The sequence below is a fragment of the Symphalangus syndactylus genome, chromosome 17 (assembly GCF_028878055.3).
Source record: "Symphalangus syndactylus isolate Jambi chromosome 17, NHGRI_mSymSyn1-v2.1_pri, whole genome shotgun sequence".
Classification (NCBI taxonomy): Eukaryota; Metazoa; Chordata; class Mammalia; order Primates; family Hylobatidae; genus Symphalangus; species Symphalangus syndactylus.
The window spans coordinates 32,891,911-32,901,021 of NC_072439.2; positions in this window are offsets into that span (position 1 = coordinate 32,891,911).

A 9,111-nucleotide genomic window follows, 5' to 3' on the forward strand; every position below is an offset into this window, starting at 1 on the left:
TGCTTAGAGACATTTAGTTCCTTGAATATCCAAGTTCATTCCTATCCTTGTCTCTTCCTTTCACCCAGAATGCTTTTTCTCTTCTTATCTCCCTGCATGGGTTAGAACTCAGTTCCTTTGTGAAGTCTTCTCTCTGCACCAAGAGAAGGTAAGTCACCCTGTCATTGGTGCCCCTGAGCACCTGGTATACACCTGCATTTGTATTTATTGTATTTATTGTATAGCTATTACAGAATGTTTTCACCCACAGAACTGGGTTCAGATTCTGGCTCATTTGGCTGTGGAGAATTTTGTCCAACTCACAGAGTTTCTGTAAGGAGTAAATAGAGCACTTCACACAGCATTGCCCTTAAATTAACTCTCTGATGTTCACTCTGTCCTCATAGGAACCATGAGTCAGGTTTAGTGACTTAAGGTACTTAATAAGCAATTAATTCTTTAGTAACAGACCCATTCCCATCATTCCCATATAGGGTATATTTTATATATTTTGTATATACAAAATATATATTCATATGCGTATGTGTCTTATAGTAACATTACATTGGTTTTGAAACAGGTAGACATTTTAAAGGAACAGCAATAAGAATAAATCTAAGTCCTAATATCTCCTTTGCATTCCCTAATGAATTATCTTATACATTTGCAAGATTTGGACATTCCACTTCCAAAGGCCCTCATTTCAGATGACATCAATAAGAATGCAACCCAGGCCTATCACTCAGGAGCACACTCCTTCAACAATGGTCAAGTCTTCCTCAGCAGTAAGGCTCTTGCCTCAGCTTGTCACAAAGAGCTTCTACACCATACTTAGAAATGCAGTAGCTACCATCAAACACAGATATTCTCCCATCTGGGCTAGAAACATTGATTACTCTTCCCCTGGCCTTTCTGATCAGGGGATGAAAGTTCTGTGTCACCTCAATGAGTCCAGTCAAGTTCATATTCAAGTTCATATTCAAGTTCATATTCAAGATCTTTAAGAGGTAAGGTGCAGTTGCTTACACCTGTCATCTCAACATTTTGGGAGACCAAAGCAAGAGGATTGTTTGAGGATATGAGTTTGAGACAAGCCTGGGCAGCATAGAAAGGCCCTATCTCTACCAAAAAAATTTTTTTAATTAGCTGGGCATGATGGTGTCCACCTATAGTCCAAGCTACTCAGGAGCTTGAGGCAAGAGAATTGCTTGAGCCCAAGAAGTCTAGGCTACAGTGAGTCGTGATCATGCCACTGCACTCCAGTCTGGGTGACAGAGTGAGATCCTGTCTCTCAAAAATATATTGAAATAGGGCCGGGTGATGTAGCTCATGCCTGTAATCCCAGCACTTTGGGAGGCCAAGGAAGGTGGATCATTTGAGATCAGAAGTTTGAGACCAGCCTAGTGAACATGGTGAAACTCCATCTCTACTAAAAATACAAAAATTAGCTGAGCATGGTGGTATGTGCCTGTAATCCCAGCTACCTTGGGAGGCTGAGGCAAGGTAATCGCTTGAACCTGGGAGGCGGAGGTTTCAGTGAGCTGAGATTGCACTACAGTACTCAAGCCTGGGCAACAGAGCAAGACTCAGTCTCTCTCTCTCTCTCTCTCTCTCTCTCTATATATATATATATATATATATATATATTCCGTTTTCCAGAGAAATGTGGGATATATATATATATATATATAGAGAGAGAGAGAGAGAGAGAGAGAGAGATGAAAATACTTCATGTTGGGATAAAGGATAGGAAAATTGTAGAGGTGTCAATTAACATAATTCCCTAAGAAGATAATTTGGCAACAGTCTCCAAAAGCCTTAACAATTTTCCCTTTTGAATTTATAATTTTACTCCTTAGAATTTATAGTAAGGAAATAATACAAGTGAAGAAGAAGGCTTTTACACAAAACGGTTCTTTGTAAGTTCACATAGAGAACTTAAAAGAGCTACAAGGCAAGAATAATAAATTCTGAAAAAGAATAAGAGGAGCTTGCCCTGTCAAATATCAAAACTATAAAGCTATAGGTACTAAAACTGTGCTGTGCTGGCACTGAAATTTCCACATTTCTCTGGAAAACAAAATAGAGAACACCAAAATACAACCAAATATATACTATATGGAACAGGTGTATTATAAAAACTGGTCTTTTAAATCAGTAAGGAAAATACTGGCTTTTCAATAAATGGTATTGATAGAATTGGCTATACAATTGGAAGCAAAACAAATTAGATCCCTTTCTCACATCATGAACAAATATAACTTATTTGTAGATTATAATTAGAATTGTTTTACATTCATATGAGTATTAAAAGAACATATAGGAGGATAGTTTTATTATCCTTGGAGTACAGAAATATTGGGGGAACTTGCTCCCAATATTTCAATGTAGGTTCTTTCTATTTTCCATAAGTGTTGGCCAGCTGAGAAATAAAGAGAAAGAGTACAAAGAGAGGAATTTTACAGCTGGGCCTCCGGGGATGACATCACATATTGGTAGGACCAAGATGCCCACCTGAGCCTCAAAACCAGCAAGTTTTTATTAAGGGTTTCAAAAGGGGAGGGGGTGTAAGAACAGGGAGTAGATACAAAGACCACATGCTTCAAAGGGCAAAAAGCAGAACTACTAATAAGGGTCTAACAAAGATCACATGCTTCTGAGGAAACAGGACAAAAAGCAGAAGCAGAACTACTGATAAGGGTCCAACAACGATCACAAGCCAAAGGGCAAAAGTAGAACTACTGATAAGGGTCTATGTTCAGCATGCATGTATTGTCTTGATAAACACCCTAAACAACAGAAAACAGGGTTCAAGAGCAGAGAACCTGTCTGACCACAAATTTACCAGAGTGGAATTTTTCCCCACCCTAGTAAGCCTAAGGTTACTGCAGGAGACCAGGGCATATCTCAGTCCTTATCTCAACTGCATAAGACAGACATTCCCAGAGCAGCCATTTATAGATGGCTCCCACCAGGAATGCATTCCTTTCCCAGGGTATTAATATTAATATTCCTTGCTAGGAAAAGAATTTAGTGATATCTCTCCTATTTGCACATCTGTTTATAGGCTCTCTGCAAGAAGAAAAATATGCGGCCAAGTGCGGTGGCTCAAGCCTGTAATCCCAGCACTTTGGGAGGCCAAGGCAGGTGTATCACAAGGTCAAGAGATCGAGACCATCCTGGCCAACATGGTGAAACCCCGTCTCTACTAAATATACAAAAAATTAGCCAGGCATGGTGGCGGTTGCCTGTAGTCCCAGCTACTCAGGAGGCTGACTCAAGAGAATGGCATGAACCCAGGAGGTGGAGCTTGCAGTGAGCCGAGATTGCACCACTGCACTCCAGCCTGGGGGACAGGGCAAGACTCCGTCTCAAGAAAAAAAAAAAAAGAAGAAGAAAAATATGACTCTTTTTGCCTGACCCCGTAGGCAGTCAGACCTCATGGTTGTCTTCCCTTGTTCCCTAAAAATCACTGTTATTCTGTTCTTTTTCAAGGTGCACTGATTTCATATTGTTCAAACACACATGTTTTACAATCAATCTGTACAGTTAGCACAATTATCACAGTGGTCCTGAGGTAATGTACATCCTCAGCTTATGAAAATAAGAGGATTAAGAGATTAAAGACAGGCATAAGAAATTATAAAGGTATTATTTGGGAACTGATAAATGTCCATATTAAAATGAAGTCTTCATAATTTATGTTCCTCTGCCATGGCTCCAGCCAGTCCCTTCATTCGGGGTCCCTGACTTCCCACAACATAGAAAGCCTTTTCAAGCATTACACAAAAACCTAAATGAAACAAAGGTAATGATTTATAGACTTGAATAAAAATTAAAAACCTCTTTATTACCAAAAAACATTTTAAAGAAATTAAAAGATGATTCAACAGAGTGCCAAGACTATTCAATAGGGGAAGAATTTTTTTCCAAATTGTGTTAAGACAATTGGATATCCATGTGTAAATTTAAAAAATGAAATCGTACTTCCTATATCACACCACATATAAAATATTAACTCAAAAAGAATGAAAGTCCTAAATATAAGAGCTATAACCATAAAATCCTTAGAAGAAAAAGTAGATGTAGATCTTTGTGACTTTGGATTAGACAGTAGTTTCTTAGGTATGACTCTGGCACAAGCCATCAGAGAAAAAAATAGATAAATTGGACTTCACTAAAATTAACAAATCTTGTGCTTCGAAGGACACTAGCAAGAAAATGAAACAATAACTCACAGAATGAAGAAGAATATTGCAAGTCATATCTCTCATAGGGATCTAATATCCAGAATATATACTTTTTACAACTCAATAATAACAAGGCAAATAGCTCAATTTAAAAATGAGCAAAGGATTTGAATAGACGTTTCTCCAAAGAAGATCTACAAATGACCAAAAATCACATGAAAAAATGCTCAACATCATTAGTCATTAGAGAAATGCCAATCAAATCAACTATGACATATCACTTCACATCCAGTAGGATGGCTAATATGAAGACGACAGACAATAACAAATGTTGGTAAAAATGTAAAGAAATTGGGACCCTCATACATTGCTCATGGGACTGTAAAATGTTTCAGCCACTTTGGAGAAGAGTTGGGCAGTTCCTCTAAAAACTTAAATATAGAGTTGTATATGACCCAGGAATCTCACTCCTAAGTATATACCCAAAAGAAATTAAAACATATTCACTTGTATATAAATTAAAATATGTCCACTTACATAAAAAAACTTGTATAAGAATATTCATAATATTAGTCATAATAGCCACAAAGTGGAAATAACCTAAATGTCCATCAACAGATGAATGGACAAAATGTGGTATATCCATACAATGGAATATTACTCAGCCATAGAAAGGAAGGGGATAACCTTTTTAAAGCACCCAGATTCATAAAGCAAGTTATTATAGCCCTTTAAAGAGACTAAAACTCCCACACAATAATAGTGGGAGACTTCAACACTAAACTGACAGTATTAGACAGATCATTGAGGCAGAAAATTAACAAAGATATTCAGGACCTGAACTCAGCAGTGGATCAAACGGACCTGATAGACATCTACAGAACTCTCCACCTAAAAACAATAGGATATGCATTTATCTCATCATCACATGGCCCATATTCTAAAATCAACCACATAATCAGATACCAACATTCCTCAGCAAATGCAAAAAAAAAAAAAAAAAAAACAAATCATAACAACCACTCTCTTGGACCACAGAGCAATCAAATTAGAAATCAAGACTAAGAAATTCACTCAAAATCATACAATTACTTGGAAATTTAAGAAACTGCTCCTGAATGACTTTTGTTTAACAAAATTAAGGAAGAAATAAAGAAATTCTTTGAAATTAATGAGAACAAAAATATAATATACCAGAATCTCTGGGACACAGCTAAGGCAGTGTTAGGAAGGAAATTTATAGCACTAAATGCCCACATCAAGAACTTAGAAAGATCTCAGTTTAACACCTAACATCACAACTAAAAGAACTAAAGAACCAAGAGCAAACCAACCCCAAAGCTAGCAGAAGACAAGAAATAACCAAAATCAGATCTGAACTGAAGGAGATTGAGACACAAAAAACATTCAAAAGATCAACAGACCCAGGACCTGATTTTTTGAAAAAAATTAATAAAATAGACCACTAGGTAGGCTATTAAGAAAGAAGAGAGAAGATCTAAGTAAACACAATTAGAAACAACAAAGGGGGTATTACTGCTGGCCTCACAGAAATAAAAATAACCATCAGAGAATATAATAAACACCTCTGTGCACACAAACTAGAAAATCTAGAAGAAACTGATAAATTCCCGACACATACACCCTCCCAAAACTAAGCCTGGAAGAAATTGAATCCCTGAACAGAACAATAATGAGCTCCGAATTTGAATCAGTAATAAATAGCCTACCAACCAAAAAAAAAAAAAAAGCCCAGGACCAGATGGATTCACAACTGAATTCTACCAGATGTACACAGAAGAGCTGGTACAATTCCTACTGAAACTATTCCAAGAAACTGAGGAAGAGGGACTCCTCCCTAACCAATTCCAGCGTCTTCCTGATATCAAAACCTGGCAGATACATGACCAAAAAAAAAAAAAAAAAACGAGGCCAATATCCTTGATGAACATTGATGCAAAAATCCTCAACAAGATACTGGCAAACTAAATCAAGCAGCACATCAAAAAGCTAATCCACCACAATCAAGTAGTCTTTGTTCTTGGGATGTAAGGTTGGTTCAACATATGCAAGTCAATAAATGTGATTCATTACCTAAACAGAACCAAAGACAAAAGCCACATGATTATCTCAATAGACGCAGAAAAGGCTTTCAATAAAATTCAACACCCTTCATGTTAAAAGCTCTCAATAAACAAGGTATTGAAGGAGCATACCTAAAAATAATAAGAGTCATCTATGATAAACCCACAGCCAACATCATACTGAATGGGCAAAAGCTGGAAGCATTCCCCCTGAACACTGACACAAGACAAGGATGTCCTCTGTCATCACTCCTACTCAACACAGTATTAGAAGTCCAGGCCAGAGCAATCAGGCAAGAGAGAGAAATAAAGTGCATCCAAATAGGAAGAGAAGAAATCAAACTATCCCTGTTTGCAGATGACATAATTCTATAGCTAGAAAACTCCATAGTCTCAACCCAAAAGCTCCTTCAGCCAATAAGCAACTTCAGCAAAGTCTCAAGAAACAAATTCAACATAAAAATCACTACTGGACAGGTGCGGTGGCTCATCCCTGTAATCCCAGCACTTTGGGAGGCAGAGGCAGGCAGGTCACCTGATGTCAGGAGTTCGAGACCAGCCTGGCCAACATGGTGAAACCCCATCTCTACTGAAAATACAAAAATTAGCTGGGAGTGCTGGCACACACCTGTGATCCCAGGTGCTTGGGAGGCTGAGGCATGAGAATCACCTGAACTCAGGAGGCGGAGGTTGCAGTGAGCTGAGATCGCCCCACTGCACTCCATCCTGGGTGACAGAGTGAGACCCTATCTCAAAAAACATATATATAAATAAAAAATCATGACCATTCCTATACACCAACCACAGCCAAGCCAAGAGCCAAATCAGGAACACAATCCCATTCACAATTGCCACAAAAAGAATAAAATAAAATATCCAGAAATAAGCTAACCAGGGAAGTGAAAAATCTCTGCAAGGAGAACTACAAAACACTGCTGAGAAAATCAGAGATGACACAAACAAATAGAAAAACACTCCATGCTCTTAAATAGGATGAATCTATTTCAATAAATGGCCATACTGGCCAAAGCAATTTAGAGATTCAATGTTATTCGTATTAAACTACAGATGACATTCTTTACAGAACTAGAAAAAACTATTTTAAAATTCACATGGAACCCAAAAAGAACCCAAATAGCCAAGGCAATCCTAAGCAAAAACAAAAACAAAAACAAAACAAAACAAAAAAACAAACAAAAAAAACGAAGCTGGAGGCATTATATTATCCAACTTCAAATGATATTACAGGGCGACAGTAACCAAAACAGCATGATACTGGTACAAAAACAGACATATAGACCAATGGAACAGAATACAGAGCCCAGAAGTAATGTCACATACCTACAACTATCTGATCTTCAACAAACCCGACAAAAACAAGCAATGGTGGAAGGATTCCCTAGTCAATAAATGGTGCTGGGATAACTGGCTAGCCATATGCAGAATTGAAACTGGACCCCTTCCTTATGCCATATATAAAAATCAACTCAAGACAGATTAAAGATTTAAGTGTAAAACTTAAAACTATAGGCCGGGTGCAGCAGCTCATTCCTGTAATCCCAGCACTTTGGGAAGCTGAGGCAGGCAGATCACAAGGTCAAGAGATTGAGACCATCCTGGCCAACATGGTGAAACCCCATCTCTGCTAAAAAATACAAAAATTAGCTAGGCATGGTGGCACATGCCTGTAGTCCCAGCTACTCGGGAGACTGAGGCAGGAGAATCGCTTAAACCCAGGAGGCAGAGGTTGCAGTGAGCTGAGATCATGCCACTGAACTCCAGCCTGGGGGAAAGAGTAAGACTTCGTAAAAAAAAAAAAAAAAAAAAAAGTCTAATATCCAGCATCTTTAAGGACCTTAAACAAATTTACAAGAAAAAAAAATTGAAAAGTGGGCAAAGGACATAAACAGACACTTTTCAAAAAAAGACATACATACGGCCAAAAATCATATGAAAAAAACCCTCAACATCACTGGTCATTAGAGAAATGCAATCAAAACCCCAATGGGATACGATACTATCTCACACCAGTCACAATGGCTAGTATTAAAAGGTCAAAAAATGGCCAGGCATGGTGGTTCATGCCTGTAATCCTAGCACTTTGGGAAGCTGAGATGGGAGGATCTCTTCAGACCAGGAGTTCAAGACCAGCCTGGTCAACATAGTGAGACCCCCATCTCCATTTATTATGTAAAATTTTAAAAGAAAATAAAATAAAAAAAGAAAAAGTCAAAACACAACAGGTTGCAGAGAAAAAGGAACACTTATCCACTGTTGGTAGGATCATAAATTAATACAACCATTGTGGAAAGCAGTGTGGTGATTCCTCAAAGAGCTAAAAACAGAACTACCATTCAACCCAGCAATCCCATTACTGGGTGTATATCCAAAGGAATATAAGTTATACTATCATAAAGACACATGCACATGCATGTTCATTGCAGCACTATTCACAATAGCAAATACATGGAATCAACCTAAATGCCCATCAATGGTAGACCGGATAAAGAAAATGTGATACATACACACCATGGAATACTACGCAGCTATAAAAAAAGAGTGAGATCATGTCCTTTGTAGGAATGTAAATGGAACTGGAGGCCATTATCGTTAGCAAATGAATGCAGGAACAGAAAACCAAATACCACATGTTCTCACTTATAAGTGGAAGCTAAATGATGAAAATGCATGGACACATAGAGGGGAACAACAGACATTAGGGCCTATGAGAGGGTGGATGGTGGGAGGAGGGAGAGGATCAGGAAAAATAACTAATGAGTACAAGGTTTAATATCTGGGGGATAAAATAATCTATACAACAAGCCCCCATGACACAAGTTTACCTATATGATAAATGT